Source organism: Camarhynchus parvulus, chromosome 18, assembly GCF_901933205.1.
Source record: "Camarhynchus parvulus chromosome 18, STF_HiC, whole genome shotgun sequence".
NCBI classification, from domain to species: domain Eukaryota; kingdom Metazoa; phylum Chordata; class Aves; order Passeriformes; family Thraupidae; genus Camarhynchus; species Camarhynchus parvulus.
The window spans coordinates 8,462,854-8,482,173 of NC_044588.1; positions in this window are offsets into that span (position 1 = coordinate 8,462,854).

A 19,320-nucleotide genomic window follows, 5' to 3' on the forward strand; every position below is an offset into this window, starting at 1 on the left:
CTGGAGGGGCCCTGGCAGAGCTTTGGACACAACCAAGAGTCAGAGCAAAAACAACTAATAGTTTATATTTGGGGCACAGAGATGGAAAGTTCAGTCTAAAATCCCCCAGACAATGTCCCCATCTCCCCTAGAGAAATTTGAACAGCTGCTGTGATTTCCTATTCACTGCCTTGGCACAGGGTTCAGATTTTGGTGAAAGTGCTTTGAAGTGGCACTGATGCAAACTATAACTTTGGGGACAAAGAAAGTCACCAGAATTTATTTCTCAAAATTTGTTTGTTTCTCACAGAATTTGTCCCAGCAGGTTAAAGTTTTCTCAATATTTGCCTGGCCCAGCAGATGAAATTATGATTCTTTTCTCTTGTGCAAAGTCATGAAAGAAAAGGGTGACAACAGCTTGCACTCTGAGCATGAAAATACATTAGATACCTGCCCTATTTATGAGGTTTAAATGGACATTTTGTGCATCTCTCATTGCATTTGTTCAACCCTTGCACAACTGAAGAGCCCTGAGACTTTATTCTTTTTTAAGAAAACACTGGGATTTGTGTAAAAGGGGTAGCTCCTGGAGATATTCCCTTTGGGTTGCTAAGTTCGTTGTGGGTCTTGGGAGCCCATAAAGGGAGAGCAGAGTCCCTTCAGCCAAAAAAAGTTAATAACCAGCCCAGAAAGCAGAGCTGCTGCTGACAGACATTGTTTCCATAACCTACAGACAGAGAGGGCAGAGGGGACAGGGGAGATCAATGGGCCTGGAGTGTGTGTGGAAGCCAGTGTGTCTCTGATCAGGTTTCCTCCAGGGATTGGATCTCCATTTTTTTTAACTTAACAGAGAAAATATCTTCCAGCCCTGCAGAGTGAGTTTGGACATAGATCTTCAGCCATAACAGAATTAAAAAAAAATAAAAAATAAATAAATAAAAAGGAAGAAAAAAAAATAAAAAGGAAAAGAAAATCAAAAAGATAAAAGCATATTCTTCTCCCATTTCCACTGGTGTGAAACCAAGAGATTGGTTTACAGTGCTGTGACTGGAAGTACAGATTAGCTTATCATTTTACATGTTTTCATCCAGATTAATGAAGCTTTCATGCTCAGAGCATTTTGGTCAACACTTAGCAGCAACATCCCATGTTTAAGTGTTTGTAAAAGCATTTGTAAAACGATGAGTAGGATTGTCATTTCTACAGCCAAGATTCCAAAGAAAATGAGTCATCTGCAGCAGCACTGCCTGTTTCTTTGTCCCTTCCTCTCATTACTCCTACCCTGGGACTCTTGAAGCTCACAGCACTTTTGATAAAGGAAGAGACATCATGTTTGATAAAGGAATAGGCATCAGGAGGATATTCAGACTCCAGCAGCTCTGCAGTTTTCAGGCACCCCAAATAGAATTTAAGTCTCCTCAACCCTCCCTGCATCTTCCAGCTGCACTGCTCCAGCTCTGAGCACATTTCCATACCTACATATGAGAACCAGAGAAAACCTAGGAACCATCAGCTCTGCTTTCTGCCATGGTTTGTTCACACAAATGCTTCTCCTGCCTCTGAAACAGGTGCACAGAAATGCAGATGCTTTTCTGGTGTAGCATCTTCAACTAATTAATAGAGACATAGGTTGGAAAAGACCCTTAAGGCATCAAGTCCAACCTTAAATCTGAAACAATGAGATTTTCTCCTTCCATAAAAAACAGACCTGCCATTCCCAGGTGGAAGATGAGCTCTCAAATCATGAGGAACCACATCTAGGGCTGGAAAAACACATGAAGTTACACCAAAACACTCCTTCAGCAGCCCCTGCTTACCACTTTCACCCTCTCCTCAAAGGCAAGATATTAAAACTCCTTGCTTGTGTCTTTTCCTGAATTTTGCAATGAACTTTGGGGCTCCACATCAGTGAGCACCACTTGCTGCCCTGGGAGCTGCTAGACAGAAAGTGTGTGCCATGTTCTGGGCACTGCAGAGGGCTCTTCCTCCCCAGCAAAAAGCAGCGTCACTCATGCGAGGCTCAAACCCTGCACATGCCAGCCCCTCAGAGCTGACATTTAACATCCCAAAGCCATTTATCACTCAGCATCCTGGTTTAAAATCCCCAAGTCACAAGGCAAACAACATTTTCCTGTGCTTTTGTCCATCTCTGACTGCTTTTCTCCTCCCTATTCAGCTGCCTCAATGAGCCCCCCCAGCCACCCCAATCTCAGCCCTTCTCCTCAGTGCCACCATTGTGCACCCACAATACCTTTGGGGCTGCCCCATCCAAGCATGTCCACACCATTTTCCCCATCAATTCCCTCACAATTTAGCAGTTCCATCTGATTCACAGCTTTTTTTTTTTTTATGTTCCCCCTGATAGCAGAGACCCCAGTGAGCTCCTCTGGCTGCCTTAGCATTTTGAACAGCTTTACCCTGAACTGGTCAGCTGAAAAGCACTTATTTCTACAGAAAAGGAGATGACATCAGCTGATGTGGGATAACCATGACAACCTCCCCAGACCAGCAGGGCCACATGCTATTTGAATGAGAAAGTTTCACTCTCAGCAACTTTCTAGGCAGTTTTAATTGGCAGAGTGAGCACATGTCACTTTTGCACACACGTGTGCTCCCCCCAGCATTTTTATGAACTAAAGACTCCTGGGATGTGGAGAAGATAGTGGTAAAAGGAAATCTTTCCAAAGTGGCGTTTTGTATTTTTACCTGCCTAAATATGCAAATAAAGAGGATATTAGCCCCAAAACCTTTTTTTAGTTTGTTTTCTAGCAGACTTGCACCAGCATCAAACAACCAACCATTCTTCCTAAGAAATGCACTTTGGGATTTGATACATGACAGGACTTCAGGGGTCAGGCTCCTCATCTTTAATCATCTGCTATCTTTAATCATCTGTGGGCACATGTGACTTTTGCACACACGTGTGCTTCCCCGAGCTTTTTTTATGAACTGGAGACTCCTGAGGTGTGGAGATGATAGTGGTAAAAGGAAATCTTTCCAAAGTGGCATTTTGCATTCCTACCTGCTACAGAGCTGATGTGCAAATAAAGAGGATATTAGCCCCAAAACCTTTTCTCAGTTTGTTTTCTAGCAGACTTGCACCAGCATCAAACAACCAACCATTTTTCCTAAGAAATGCACTTTGGGGTTTGATACATGACAGGACTTCAGGGGTCAGGCTCCTCATCTTTAATCATCTGCTAGGAAAGCAGAGGACAGAATGTTTGAAAGCTTGGGTTTGGATCCAAAGCAAGACCAAATCCATCTTCTAAATTACATCTTCCTACAGAAAGGGGCAATACCAAACTGGTGTTTTCTTGCTCATGTGGGGTGGAATTGCTTTTAAATAGGCTGATGTGCAGAATCCAGAGAGAATGTGCTGGATCTGGAGAGGTTAACTCTGCTCTGCTGCAGTTGTGAAGCATGGTTGCATTCTGGAAAGCCCCACTCTTACTTTCTACACCATTTCTTTCCAGCATATAAACTCTTTATCAAAATAAATAAGCGTAGGAGGATTAGCCTTCTGGATCCAGAATCTCTTACTCCCCACTTCTTCATAACAGTGTATTTATAGAACACATGTGTCCCATTTTGGGGCAGTTTAAAGTTTGCCTAGTACACAAATGCTTCATTAAAACAGCTGCTCACAATCTGTTAGTATAAATATTTTCCACCACTTTCTGATGCTCGTGAAGGGAGGCCAAGGCCAGAGCCATGGATGCAAACAGCCCAGCATGTCAGAGGTGTTCAGTGCTTACATTCACATAAATACCTCAGGGCTTGAGCCTGCCAGCCATGGCTCCCTCCCAGGCTCTGGAGCAGCTCATTTGCACCCCTTGGGTCCCTACTGATGGAGAAACCTCCAGGAGATGAGGGCAAAGAGACCCCAGGTGTGTTTGCAGGAGCCCTCTGGAGCATCCCTGTGCAGCAGGACTCCACTGGATGCAGCTTTGCAGACGTTGCAGTTCTGCCCTGACACATCCCCTGCCAAAAAGGAGCAGTTCCTGCCTCACCCACCCCATGTCCCTGCTCCACACCCCTCTTCATGCAGCCCTACAGCCCACTGGCTCAGAAAACTAATTAGGCTGAAATAGATTTTCCCCCCCTCTTTCTCACCTCTGCTTCATAAGTTTGAAAAAAACCTGAGCAGAGCAAAAAACAAACCCCCAAAAATGAAGGATGCAGCCCAGATTGTGCAGCTACAAGCCTAAAATACACTGCCAGCCCAACATCAGCAGATTGGATATAACTCACAGGAAAAATGAACCTCTCATCACCTACAACATCCTAATTTGGGAGCAGCAGTCCCCAAGGGGTCTAGCTGGGAACAGGGAAGTCTCCTCCTCCCAACACGTCCCTGCCAGTGTGGAACAAAGACTTGTTCACTGGCCCAAAAGATCTGTTTGACTTGGAAAAATTAATCATGCCCAGAAAGCCGCTCTCCTCGAGATCAGGAGGCTCAATTCCACATTTCATTAAACCCCTGCCCTTCTGGAATAACTGCAACCAAGGCAGCAGGGTCACATCTGATTCATACTGAGACTGGGAATGAAACCTGACCCGTGGGCTCAGATCATTAATCCTGTTATCTGCTGCCTCCCTGCATCAATCCAGAGAGGAGGAAGCCTCCTTATCACAGCTCTGTGCCTCATGATGAAATAATTCAACTGGATTAAATCAGTTCTTTGGGTGCATCAATCACACCATTGTCCCTGGAGCAGGAAGTTTCCTCCTCAGCCTTCAGCCACCTCTGCCCTGACCCACATTCCAAGGACTTTTTGCTCAGTCTGTATTTTGCATTTACCTACACAAGCAGTCGTGTCTCCTGAGCAAGAGCAATTTAAAAAAGCCAATAAACAGTAAAGTTAGTACCTCTTAAAGTCATGCAAGATCTAATAGATACAGACAGACATGCCTGGTGGGATTTTCATTAGAAGCACCTGAGAACTTGCTGAGGTTTCCTCCAAGCCTGGTGGGATTTTCATTGGAAGCAACTGAGAACTTGCTGAGGTTTCCTCCAAGCAGGGTGTTGAACAGAGCATTTTGGCATTTTGAAGCTACCACTAAGCACCTGCCTGAATGGAAATCTCACTCAGGAATCCACATCTTCAAATAAATATTGACTCCCAGTAACACCTAAGTAGTATCAGACACTGAATCTGTCTCTAAGGCAGCATTGGAGCAAGACATGAGTCAGACTGTCCATGTGATTTCCCAGCTGGAAAAGCCTGGTGTGATTTTCATTAGAAGCAGCTTAGAACTTGCTGAGGTTTCCTCCAAGCCTGGTGGGACTTTCATTAGAAGCACCTGAGAACTTGCTGAGGTTTCCTCCAAGCCTGGTGGGACTTTCATTAGAAGCACCTGAGAACTTGCTGAGGTTTCCTCCAAGCAGGGTGTTGAACAAAGCATTTTGGCATTTTGAAGCTACCACTAAGCACCTGCCTGAATGGAAATCTCACTCAGGAACCCACATCTTCAACAAAAATGACTCCCAGTAAGACTTAAGCAGGATCAGACACTGAATCTCTTTCTAAGGCAGCATTGGAGCAAGACACCAGCCAGATACACTGTCCATATAATTTCCCAGCTGGAACCTGTGGGTAAGAAATGGGAAACTCAGGAACCAGAACAGCTAAACGTGACAACAGCAACTCTAGTTCTTTGCTAAAAATCAACAGTTAACACTGGGGTCTCCAAAGGAGAAGCTTTTTATCTTAAAGGCCTTTCTTGGCATGGACATGAGAGCAAAATCCACATCCCACTTTATGGCTCAGGTGCTGTGCTTTGTGAGGTCAAAAATCAGGCAACACAGGAACAATTTTTCCCTCAACTTTAAACCTGTGGGGTTTCTGCTAGGATGAGTCTGGGGGTGTCAGTGGGGTCTGCTCTTTCAGCAGTGCTGTTAGAGGCAGGGAAAAAGCACCAGGGCAGCATTTGGGAACTCTGAACCCAAAAGCACTTGTGCTGTCCAAGCAGCAAACGTGACCTTTCTCCCAAAATCAGTCCAGAACTATCAAAGTGCCCTCCTGCTCCTCACTGGCCTCTGAGCTCCCACCATGGAATCAGTTGTTGCTGTGGTACAAAGGGACTCTGGGGGAAGGAAGCAGAGAGATCAGAAAGGATCAGCTGTGGGGCTGTGTGGGGTTTGGAATCTGTAAATGAACTTCACATTAACAAAATAGGCTTTCCATGGCATTATTTACACTCCTGATGCAGAGATAAACCACCACTTCCTTGCATTACCCTCTTCCAAGAGAGAGCAGTGAGAAACATGACAAAAAAGCATTCCCATTTCAATTCATGTTCTTTTTCCCCCTCTCCCTCTCCCAAACACACATTTGCTTTGAGCCTCAGGTTAACAAAAACCACAAAGCCCCGCTTAGCCAAAACCACAACATTTTCCTTGATTTGGGGTCAAAACTGGCAAGTTCTGCCTGTTTTCCTCTCACAACCACCAGACTTCTCAGGTTCACTCTCCGAGCACCTCAGTCAGGCTGAAAAGTTCACAGCCCTGGCACAAGTTTGGGATTTATTATTAAACCTGCCAGATTTCAGGTTTGATTTATGACTCTTTCACAGGGCCCTGTTATCAAGTGGAGACAGGCCCTGCAGTGCATGCTGTGAGGCATTCTCAGAGCTGCAAACCAAAGCCAAAAGGGACCACTTAGAGCTGCTCTGCCCCACGTAGAAACGCAGAGCAGCCACCACCTACCAGGAGCAGGGGTGTAGCTTTTAGCAATACTTCTGTATTTTCTGTTTCTGCAGCTTTCTGTGGTTTCTAGGGGCTCACAGCAGGCACTGTGCAGTGAAGGGCAGGGTAGGGACACCTTGTCATGGCTTTGGGTTCTCATGGTTTGGCCTCTCTCTGTGGTGGTGCTGAATGCTGCAGGGAGGTGAAGCTGCTCCTCTCACCAGTTACAGAATTTCTCCTCTGGTCAGAACATTTCAGCTTTGTCCACAACCCCAGCAGTGTTTCCCCCTCTCTGGTTCAGAAGGATGACAGCAGTTTTACATCAGCTCATTTCCACCCAGGACACCCCAATGCCCAGGGAGCAGGCAGGGTTCCTGCAGCATTTCATGAGCATTTCATGAGCTTTTGGGCACCTCCCTCCTGGATCCAAAACTCACAATTTCAAGCACTTCCCCAGAATTACAGAAGGAGGGAAAGGCTGTGCACACACAGCCCCATCCTTGTAGACCTGTCTGTAGAAAAATAGATAAATTTAAAAAAAAAAAAAAAACCCACTCAGTATTTCTGCCACTACAACCCAAAACAAAAATAGGGATCAACTTCCATTGTCCCAGGAGATAAATCTCTATTTATGGGAGCTTCCAGAGGTCTTGGAGAGATTACAGAAAGTGTGGAGAGGAAATAGTAAAAAGCACACACAGGAAACCCTGACGTGGTGTCACTAAGCCATATGGTCAACATAAAACATTCAATACTTTTGTTTGGATTTGCAATGTGACATTTATATTCTTTTTATACATTTTATGTGCATGTATATATACATATCAGATAAATATAATTTATTTATTTTACATTTTAAACTCCAAGGATATCCAAGGCAATGTGCAGAGATGAAGGGTGATTTAGTGCCAAGGTTTCAGGAGCAGTCCCAGGGGTGAGTTCACAGTTAGAACAACACATTTTATCTCTGCACAAGCAGGAAAGGGGGGCACAGAGAGACAGAGGGGAGGAAGTAAGAGCTGGCAGTGAATCAGATGATGCATATTAGGGAGATAATAAGGAGAGATTACAGGGCTGGCAGCAGCTCTGTGCTATGCCCTCCTTTGTAAAGCTCAGGTTCCCCTGCCAGGATTACAGCTCTGTACTGCCTCTGGTAGTTTAGTCTAAAAGCAATCCAGCCAGGAAAAGCTGCTGTGGCCAAGGCTCCTCTGCTCCCTCTCCCCTCTCAGTTTCGGTGAAACTCTTCAGGAGAGCATCAGCACCACTCAAACCCTTCATCCCAGCCCTTCACAACTTCCAGGGCTCCAAGTGCTGCACTTCCAGCACTCCAAGTGGGTGGCACCCCCAGCTGCCAAGTTCTCATCTTGAACAGCATCATTCCAGCACCAGCATTTTTCTTTTTTTTTTTTTTTTTTAAGGCAAACAGCTGCATGGCAGACATGCAAAAGGGCTCAGCAGGAGCCATCACCACCAGGTAGCTGTGCTGCCTCTAACAGGGCAAAATATTCATTTAGGATGGGGTCTTGGCCACCCCACACCTTTGTTTGAAGGGCCTGGAGGTCCAGTGGAGATTGTTTCCAGTTCAAAGTGGCTGGCACTAAGAAATTGTTAATTTGACAGCGTTGCTTAATAGAAAAATAAAAGTCTGACCCATTCAAATTTTTTTTTACATTTCCCTGTTTATGTGAAGACAAGGGGGCCAAAGCTTCATAAATTACTCAGGTGAGCTCCAAATGTTGCATTTCATTTCTTTCACAGGAGGGTTTGAGATGGAAGGAACCTTAAAGATCATTCAGTTCCATCCCCAGCCATGGGCAGGGACATTTTCCACTGGTGTCTGGATTGTACCAAGCCCTGTCCAACCTGCCTGGAACACTTCCACAGCATTGTACAGCTCTTTGTACAGCAAGTCTCAGTCCTGGCTCCTATAAAACTTCAGAAGCTCCAAAGGAACAGCACTTGACTCTAAAATAAGCATTTGCTGACTTACCACAGTGACTCACTATTTTCATCACTCCAGTAAATGGTCACAAACCTGTCAGGTTTTGCAGATGCTCTCTGGATTCCTGCAAGCATCACTCTGCCCTTTTGCTTTGGCACTTGAAGGTTTCTTGCAGCAAACCACAGTGCCACGTGCTCAGGAGGGACCAGCTGAGCCCCTCAGTGGTAACAGACCGGTGGTAACCGTGGGAGCAAGCAAAATATTGTCCCTCCTCCACCCTGAGGTTTGTGCACTTGGTTGTCTGCGCTAGAACCTTAATTAAGTCAGGTACAGCTGCAGGAGTAAAAGCAATGAATCAGCAACTCCCCTTTGCCACCAAACCATTTCCCAGCACAGAGCAGCAAGTGTGGGAGGCAAGAGGTAAAAAAAAACCCAAAACAATTCTTTTTAGTAAGGATTTTTTTAGGTGGTAGGACCCCAACTGCCCAAACCAGGAAGGTGATCAGCACCCAGCAGGGAGGGAGGCTGGGTCTCTCCAATAAATGTGCTGAAGCTTCAATAGGAGATGCCAAAACCAGGAGGTAAATTTCTTTGGCCAATGTTGGGAGCAAATATAATTAGGTGACTGGAATAGGCACTAAATTGCACAAAACTATGAAAATGCTCAGGTTTTCACTTAAACATGTGCTGAAATGCTTTGCTCAATAGTTCTAACTCAGATACAGGGCTAACTATTTAAACATCTTTTAGAAACCAGTTATAACTCATTTCTTTTTAGTTCTCTAGCTGTACAGCCTAATGAATGAGTTTTGTCCCATCCACATCCTCCTCTGTTCTGTGTATTAATTCTCAAAAGGAGCTTCAGTAAAGGATTTCTTATCTATGCATTCATCAGTTCTAACTCCCTGGTGAGGTTATTTCTGAAGTTTTTAATAAAAAAGAGACTTTTGATTCTTGGGGTCATGTTGCAAATTATATCTTCACTAATCTAGCAGAGGTCAAAAAACAAGTTGGAGCCAAAGAACATCTCTGACTCCTTAGCACACGTGTGTCTCAAGGCTTTTAAAAATACACAGTCCTGCTGTTATAAATAGAGCATTCTTCCCAAAGGTCAAAAACTTTCAATGTCCAGGAAAACAACATTTTCTTTCTCTTTGTAATTATTACCTGTTTTTTCTCCCCAGAATGAGGGTACACTAAACTGGGCCAGGAGCTGCTCTCGGGGGCATAATTTCAGCATTTCTATTTTTATACTCTCAGAGAGTTAACATGAACATCATCAGTGTCATTTCCTTTGTCAGACACTTCAGCAGTGCAGCACTGAGAGCAGCAACCAGACACTCACACAAGAAGAGAATAAGAGCACAAAAAGTCAAGGGTGAAGAGGAACAGTTTTCCACTAAAGCCTCTTCAAGGGTTCGAGCGTGGGAAGGTACCATGGGAGGGTAAATCCCATGCTTGAGGCTGTGATCAGCTCTCTTACATTAAAAAGGTGCTTGAACATGTAGAAAACTGCTCAGGGGAGTTTGAAGAAGTAAAATCTGCTGAGTAACTTCACAAAGACAACAAACTATGTGAAAGGAAATCCGAGATGTCAGCCGCGGGTTGAGATGTCACGAGACAGAGGGATTCTCTGCAAAGTGGTTTTTCCACACAATGGGAATTCATTCCCTTCTTGGTTCTCCAGGTGCAAGCGCCTCTCTTCCATCTCCAACACTTGTCCATTCCCTTGGAGATTGATGAAAAGAGCAACCTCAGTCAGTTCTGTAATTGGCCTTATTTGGGAGTGATCTCACGCAGCAGCTCATGTCTCTACATGCAGGATGTCTCCTTGCTGCTGAGGTGGAACTCTGCATGGAGACAAGTCTGGAGAATGTGGCCCCAGGTTCTGCCTGGAGGGCTGCAGAATGAGCAGGACAATGCATTTGTGTGCTGCACAAATCCAGGTTTTATAAAGAAAATTTAGTTCTTCCAGGGATCAGATCTGCAAACAGCACCTGCAATCCAGAGATTGTTTTAGCTTCTACTCTTGAACTGGCTTGTTCTCAAAACACCTCATGGGGTTCTGTCATGGGGTTTGGTCATAGTCTCTGAATTTGACCTAAAATAAGGAAATCCACATCAGGTAAGAGCTGCCATCTCCTTTTCTGTTGCTACCACTTCTCTGTCAGGCTAAACTTGGCATGACTGGTGAGGGTGGTGGGACCTCTGAAATAAGAGCAGCGTCTGCACTCTTCCAAAAGAGCAGCCTCAGGCGTCCCTCAGCATGTTCACTGAGGGACACCTCACCATGCTGACCCTTTAGTTCACTCGAGGCTTAAAAATGTCTCCTTTGGAGCAGCCTGGGAAGGCTTAGGTGGTTTTAGGACCTCAGCTTTTGAGGAGCTGCTCTACAATGTGATAATTTACAAGCTTTCCTCAAGCTTTTCTGTTCCTGTACTGAAGCCAGGAGATTCAAAGGGTGTTGAGTGGTGCTAGGCCTCTGGAGGGGTCATTAACATCACGTGCAGCACTGGAGTGGTTTCCACTGGCTCAAACCATCCCAGCCTGCTGATGAGCAGGTAAAGGTCAGAGGAAGTTGTGTGGTCATAGAAACCCATCCTTTGGGGTCTATCCTTCCTCTCCTTTCTCCAAGACCTGTTACAGCTCTTGGCCAAGCCCAAAGCCATTTTTCCAACCTCCTGAGCAGCACTGCCCACCATCAGGAGTGCTCTGGAAGTGCAGCAGCAGCGCAAGGGCTGCATTTGGGGAGCTCTCCTGGCACAGCCCTTGGCAAAGTGTGAATTTTACCAGTCCCAGGAGCAGAGCTCATTATTCATGCACACACCACCTCCTTTCACATGCTCAGACAACTCCCCCCAAAAGCACTTTTAGCAGCCAGTCAGCTTTAAAGTCATCTTTACGCAACCTCAGCAGCTCAGTTTTATTTTTCACTGAATTAACAGCCAAGGGCAATGTGGATGTTACACCTTGAGCCTCAGGCAAGTGTGAAAGTGAGGTGCTTTTCCCAACCCTCCTCCTGCACCAATCCTCCCCTGGACAGTGCCTCCAGTGAAGAACTATCCCAGCTGGCCAAGGGAATGGCTCCCAGGCTTAGAGGTGTTCCTGTGCTGGAGACAGCAGCATCCATCCCCAGCACTGCTTTTGACAAAGGTCACAGAACCACTGGGTTGGAAGAGACCTCAAAAATCATCGAGTCCAACCCAGCCCCAACACCTCGACACCTGGCACCCAGTGCCACATCCAGGCTTTGTTAAACACACCCAGGGATGGGGACTCCACCACCTCCCCAGGCAGGCCATTCCAATATTTTATCACTCTTTCTGTGCAAAACTTCTTCCTAATATCCAACCTGAATTTCCCCTGATGCAGCTTGAGACTGTGTCCTCTGGTTCTGACATTTGTCACCTCAGTGAAGCCTTTCCCAACTACATTTTGCACTGGCACAACAGCCATGGCATCTGTGCCACCACCAGTGCCACCAGGCAAGGCAGAGGGAAGGGGTGGCACCTGCCTGGTGAGAACCTCAGGAAGCAAAATCTGTGAGCAGCCACTACATACAGGTGTAGGGGCGGGAGAAGAACAAGGCAGAGCTCAAAATGACCTGCCAGAGCAAAGCCAGATTTTCTGCCAGAGCAAAGCCAGATTTTCTGCCAGAATATCCCCACAAGCAACGCAGAGGACAAGCTTCAGTCTAAGGGCAGGGTGAATTCTGCCTCTGTGCCCCACTCAGGTCAGACCCCACCTGCAGAGCTGCTCCAGCCCTGGGCAGGAGCTGCTGGAGAGAGCCCAGAGAGGCACCAGGATGAGCAGAGGGATGGAGCAGCTCTGCTGGGAGGAAAGGCTGGGAGAAGAAAAAGCTTTGGGGTGACCAAATTTGCAACCTTCAATACCTGAAGGGAGCCTACAGGAAAGATGGAGAGAGACTCTCCAAGGGCCTGGAGGGCAGGACAAGGGGAATGGCTTCACTGACAGAGGGTAGGTTTAGGTTGGATATCAGGAAAAATTATTTAATGGGAGGGTGGGCAGGCCCTGGCACAGGTGCCCAGAGCAGCTGGGCTGCCCCTGGATCCCTGGCAGTGCCCAAGGCCAGGCTGGATGGAGCTTGGAGCCACCTGGGACAGTGGGAGGTGTCCCTGCCCAGGGTGAGGGTGGAACAAGGTGATCTTTAAGGTCCCTTCCAACCCAAACCCTTCTGGGATTCTGTGACAATGGTGTCCATTCCCTACCACCCACAAACAGCCTTGGCTCCTTCCAAATCTTATTTGTCTCCTCTGCTCAGCACTGACAGAACCCCATGCCAGCACCATGGCATCCACATCCATACCATGTGTGGTACTGTGACATGGGGTCAGATAAAATCTAGTAGTTAACCCCTCCTTGAGACATATATCTATAGCATTTTCTCTACCAAAAGACTGCCAAAACCACATAGTCTCTCCCTGGCATTTTATCCCTTTCAGTAGCCTGACCTTTCTGCATGAGTGGAAAAAAAAAATTTAAAATCCACCTTTCCCCCCCTTCCCAAGCAGCAAGTCCAACAGGAGATCAAAGCACACAGTCATTTAGCCCATGGAATAATAAAAGTCAATGAGAACAGTGTGCTGCTGACAGGGGAGTTGTGCTGTGCCACAGTGGGGAGGGAGGCTCAGGCAAGCCAAGAGTTATTCCCTGGAGCTGAGGAGACCAAACAGAGCAGGGACAGAGGGAGCTCTTGTTTAAGATCTAATTTTTAAAGAGGACCATGGATTAAACCACAAAGCCAGCAGTAGGAATATTTATGGGGCCAAACTCAGCAACCCCGTACCCCATGAAATTTTCCACTGGCTTTAATAGATGCTTTGCCTTCCTTTTGGTAGAACGATGTCCTGGGTTGACCATATGATGCTTTTATCCCCAGTCATCTGTTCTGAACCAGGACAAACCCCCTTACCACCATGCCATTCCACACTGTGGAGTGTGGTTGTCTTCTCCACTGCATGGACACTGGGCTTTGCATCTGGAGCAGCTTCAAGTTTTTATGCACATCAATTCTCCTTTTTGAGCTTCCCTCAGACACAGCTTGTATAGGTGGGAAAAGACTTTTGGAATCTCCAGATGGAGAGCAAGAGGAAAACAGAGAGCACTGTAGAAGGTGGCAGGTCCAAGTTTTTGGTCCTTCTCCTGTTTGCTTAGAAAAATTCTTGGTTTGTTCCCAACTGGGAACAATTTGCCATCACCCAAAATGCAATGAAACGAGAATAGCTACATAAACCCAAACCCTGCCATCATCAAATGGAAATCAAACTGCAGGACAGAGTCAAAAATAACTTCCCAGCTTGGCAAGAGGACAGCCCAGTCCCCAGCTCCAGCAGAGGAACCCGCTCAGCCACTCCTGCTCCTTCCACACGAGCTTCTCATCTGGAACAGGAGGGAAGTGACAGCTCCACAGCTGCCAGCTAAGGGCTAATGGGTTAATGATCCACCTTTAATATTACACATGGAAAAAAAAGCAAAGTTTTCCTTGGCCTGCCACACATCCCAGGAGATTCGCTGCTGCTTTTCCTTCCTCCTCCAGCCTCCGCTGCCATCGCGCCAAGAGCGCGGTGAATGGAGCGAGCAGAAACACGGCAAGGACAGCCCCTGGCCAAAGGACAACAATCTCATCAAGTGCTCCTCAGCACACGTTCCTCAGGCTGCAGAGACAGCTGGCGCTTCCTGAGGCTGCTCTGGGAGCCCTCCCATCTGGCTGAGGCTGGTGTGAGGGTTCAGTGCTGCCCCAAAGGTGATCTGGTGGGCTGAAGTAGCCAGAGAGCCAACACAACCCCTGCCCTGTGCAGGGGAGCCCAGCCCCACCTCCTGATGGAAGGGTGGAAGCAGAAACACCCAAACTAAACAAACTCCAAGTTTGGCTCTGACTACGAGTTGGACAAAGTTGTCTCCTGTTCCTGCCTCACAGGAGGAGAAGATCCTCAACACAGCTTGCAGCAGACACACAATGATCAGGTTAGGGTTTGGATTCAGCTGAGGAAGCAACCAGCCCAAAGCTGAACCAGCCAGACTCAAGCCAACCCTCGAGTGAGGTTAGAGAACATCAAGCTAACATCCTTTTTATTCAGTATTTTTTGCACATCTCTGCACTCTGTTGGCTTTGGCAGGTACCCCAAGCCATAATGCTGCAGGAGAAGCTGATCTCTCCATGCTCCATTCTGGCAAAACCAAGGAGCTGTGGAAACCTCCTACAAGTTTGCTTCTAATTTTGTGAAGTTTCCAGATCTCAGTCTGGACCAAGAGTTTCTAATGAGTTTGGATAAACTCTGGATAATCCCCTGAACTCTCAAATATCTCATGAAAACAGATTCAAATATACTATTTGGGACTTGGAAATGTGCTTCAGAGTTCAGTGCTCCTGGATCAGAACAAGTATTAGAGATGCAATAACCATTGCACACCCACAACTTTTATTGAAATTGGAAAAAAAAAAAGATGGAGAAAGAAAAAAAACCCCACACACATTGTTACTAAAGTTATGGGAAAGAGAGGCAACCCCAATTCTCTCATTATATACCAGCCTAAACCTGCAGGGGAGTTCACCAAGGCTCACCAGAAAAGTCAAAACAGATTTATCTATCAGGTTTAAAGAAGGGAAAGGATGAATGACAGCTCCTTTCTTAAAAGGGAAAGAAAAGAAACATTAACTCCTGGTGTTAAAATGCTGTAAAACTGGCTTTTGACTCAGCACAGCATAATGCTGCTTGTAAAAGGGGTAATTGGTTTGTGTGAGGTCATGAAATGAAGCATGCCCGTTCCTGCCCATCCCCTGAAGCACAGTCAGCTGCAGGAGAGCACAACACTTGCACAGGTGAGGGTGAAAAGACTCAGGTATCACGCAACCCATTAATCAGGGATAGAATATATCAATAAATTTAAGTGTGTGAAGAGCTAAATATCCGAGAGTTTGAAACTCCCTGGGGGTGCTTTCTAATCCCATCCTTCTCCAGCAGTGCAGGGATCACACTTTGTGCTTTGCCACCTTTTCCTGGGTTAGGGATCCTTAACAGACCCAGAACTGAGCGTGCAGAGAGCAGCCCTGTGCTGGAAGTGAGACAAGCAGATGTTGGAGGGGTGGCAAAGCTCTGAGAGTGAAGCACACAATGTGGTTCCAACATCCAGACACCGGGAGAGCTGCTGGAATCCCTTCTGTTTATGTTTCCAGACATCTCCATCAAGTAGGGGGTAATTAAACACTACAGCAATTGGGTGATAGGATGATTTATTTTAAAGCACCCTCACAGCCTGGGGCTTTGGGAAGCACATGGAGACACAAATGTTTCTCCAAAGAGGAAAGAGAGCAGAGCACTCCATGGAACCCTGACTGAGGGCAGGCAGAGGTGCAGGAAGGAGGAGTGAGCAGCAGGGCTGCATGGAAAAGTGGTGCAGCTCCTTATTCCACTGTCAGCTCAGGCTCTTTAATCTTTGCAGGGTTTGTTTATGAGTTCAGAGAGAAGAAGGGAGTGGAGCCAAAAAATGTGAAAAGAAAATAAAATTACGTGTTTGAATAAGAAATGTCCCACTTGGAAAGCAAAGTCCAGCACAGAGAGGAGGAATCACAGAGACCATGACCACAGATCAGTGGACAAAAATGAAAGAGCCAAACCAAGATGGAAGAACCTGCCGAGGTCACCATGGCAGGTCTGGGGTAGAGGTGAGAGAGGTTTTGCCAAGCTTCTGTCTGTTTATCAGCTGCACTTCCCCAAAAATTACTGTTCCCTGGGTTCCCTGGTTTTAAAAGAGAAGAGAGCAAGGGGAAACATGGAAGTGCTTGGTCATAAAAGAGCTCTGACAAGCAACAAAGGACTTATTCCAAAAGGGACAAACAACAGGGACAGAGGCTGCAGGGGTGACAGAACAGGGATGTTGAAAAAGGCATTTCTAACTCCACGGTGTTAAAAACAAAAGTCCAAAACCATGAATGACATGAGGCCATTTGGCTTCAGGACCAATCCAGTCTGGAACTCTTTTTTGGTCTTGCTTGTCCTGAACCCCTTCCCAGTAAAACCATGGAAGAAGGAAAGAGAGAGCAGCCTGACCATTAGAAATACACAGAGCACCAAAGGCATCCTGTCCTGCCATAAAGGTCAGGAGAGCAGATCCTTGAAGCCAAGGACCATGGGAATTCAGCTTTACATCCAGTCCTGCTTCAGTCCGTTTACTTTACATGTTTATTTAACATCTACATGAATCAAGGCAATATTATTTCATTAAAAAAAAAAAAAAAAAAAAAAAAACTTGGCTTCACTTACTCAAACATTTGGACAAGGAAGGAAGAAAGCCCAGCTCAGGATTTGGCTGGGTGGAAGAGGAATCTGCAGTCACTACCCTGCTGTCAGTGGTTCAAAACCAGCCTGATTGGAGGAACTGAAGTCATTTTTATCTGGCAGCTGTTGGAGGAACCTCCCCAAAAGAAGTCATGGCCTCAGCTCAGATCCAAGCAGATAAGAGCCCTGCAAGGACAGGGAGCAGGACAATGCCTTAATTTTTCCTGGAGAACAAGAGAAACTTTGGCTTTTCTGTAGGTTTGAGTGTCCCAGTGAGAAGGTGCTCATGCAGCTCTTACAGTGCCCTTTAGTTCTGGGCTAAAAGAAAAGTCAGACCTTCACTGAACCTATCCAGACCCACCATCCTCTTACCCTCCTGGCATCTCCCCAAAACATGTCAGTGCCCAGAATAACAAACACCCAGAGCAAGGGCTGGTCAGGGAAACACTGCTAAAAGCTGGAGAATAATACCAGCAGCACAAGGTCATAAACTAGAGCTGCCAAGGCATCGAAACAAGCAAGGGTTGTTATTCCCCCACTCCCCCCTCTCCTGAGGATAACATTAAACACCAAGGCAGCTGCAGAAGCCATGTTTTTTTAGGCAATCCCCAAAGCTGCTACCATGTCTTGCCTTTAAATCAAGGCTGGATGGGGTTTTGGAAGATGAGCTTTTGTCAAATGCAAGTTATTGGGTTCAGTAAGGGTTGACATGCTCTGGCCTGTGCTATACAGGAGGTCACAGCCCAGATGATTTAAAGCCTCTTTTGGTTCCAAGATCTATGGAAAGAGCTATGAAGCCTCCTGCACTAGAAACAAAAGAATAACATCAGCAAATAATAAAATTGTCAAATACAGTCTTCACCCACGGAATAATGAGCAAAATGAAGCCTCTTTGGTTCTGTTCATGAATCGCAAGGATTCAAATTCATTACTGAGGTCTTTTATCCCACTTTCCAAATGACATTTGGATTTATGGAGTCACACTGCGCACTCACTGTCCTATCCAGTGTTTGGGCCTATCATCCAACAAGGCACGCAGGTCTAGGATATTAAATTACTTCACTTTTGGCAAAAGAAAGTTAGTGGGTAGAAAGAAAAAGAGCTCGATTGATATCCCCAGCGAAAGAAAGGCAGTAGCATAAAAATCAATCCTTTGCACACCAGGAGAAACCTCTTGGAGCAGGGGAAGGGGTTAGGACCCCACCTTGGGGAGGGAAAACCTCTGGTCAGGATTGTCCTACCCTGAGGAACCTATCCAGCAGCATTTCTTATTGGTCTGGATTTTCTGACTTCTAAGGACAACAGAGCTCACGCTGCAGCTTTAATACAATTAATAAAACTTGAACGAGCCACTAGACACCAATCAACAGTAAACTGAGCCCTAGGACTTTCAGAACTCCCAGAATTACTTTTATTTATGGTTAATAAGCCACAGCACGCGTGGCAGAGCTTCAAAGCAGTTCTCAAGGCCCTCCATCACACAGCCTGCAGTGCGGACACCGCTGGGAGTGTGCATGGGCTGGGGCCAGAGCCCCTGCAGCCCCCTGTGCACACCCTCCTAATGAGCAACAGAGCTTTCTGCAGGGTTTATGTAGTCTCCATCAAGACAGGACCTAATTTAACAGCTTATTCTCTCCATTTTCTTCTGGCCAGCAGAGCAGGGGAAGTAAAAAACCACCCCAGCAGCATTTAGAGCTTCCCATGCGCTGGTTATTGTTGTAGTTTTAATCTGGTTGCTCGGGCACCCCGTGCAGAAGGCAGAATGTAAAGAATTCCTGCAATGACCTCATCCTCTGGTTGGCAGGCACTGCTCTGGCTGTGTCCTGGGGTGGAATTCAGCATCAATTAGCTTTTGCTTGTGTCCTCGTACATGCAGCACCGGTGACACCAGCGTGGCTGTGCGAGCAGGGGCTGCTCACAGGCACTGCCTGCAGAGGCCTGACAAAGCCAAATGGTGATTTATATAAATATTATATAAATTTCACCCTCAAATGGTGATTTATATAAAATACTATACAAATTTCACCCCCAAATAGTGATTTATAGAAAATACTATACAAATTTCACCCCCAAATATTGATTTACATAAAATACAAGTTTCACCCCCAAATGGTGATTTGTATAAAATACTGCATAAATTTCACCCCCAAATGGTGATTCATATAAAATACTGTACAAATTTCACCCCCAAATTGTGATTTATATAAAATACTATAAAAATTTCACCCCCAAATGGTGATTTGTATAAAATACTATATAAATTTCTCCCCCAAATGGTAATTTATACAAAATACTATATAAATTTCACCTCAAATGGTGATTCATATAAAATACTATATAAATTTCACGCCAAATGGTGATTTATGTAAAATACTATATAAATTTCTCCCCCAAATGGTAATTTATACAAA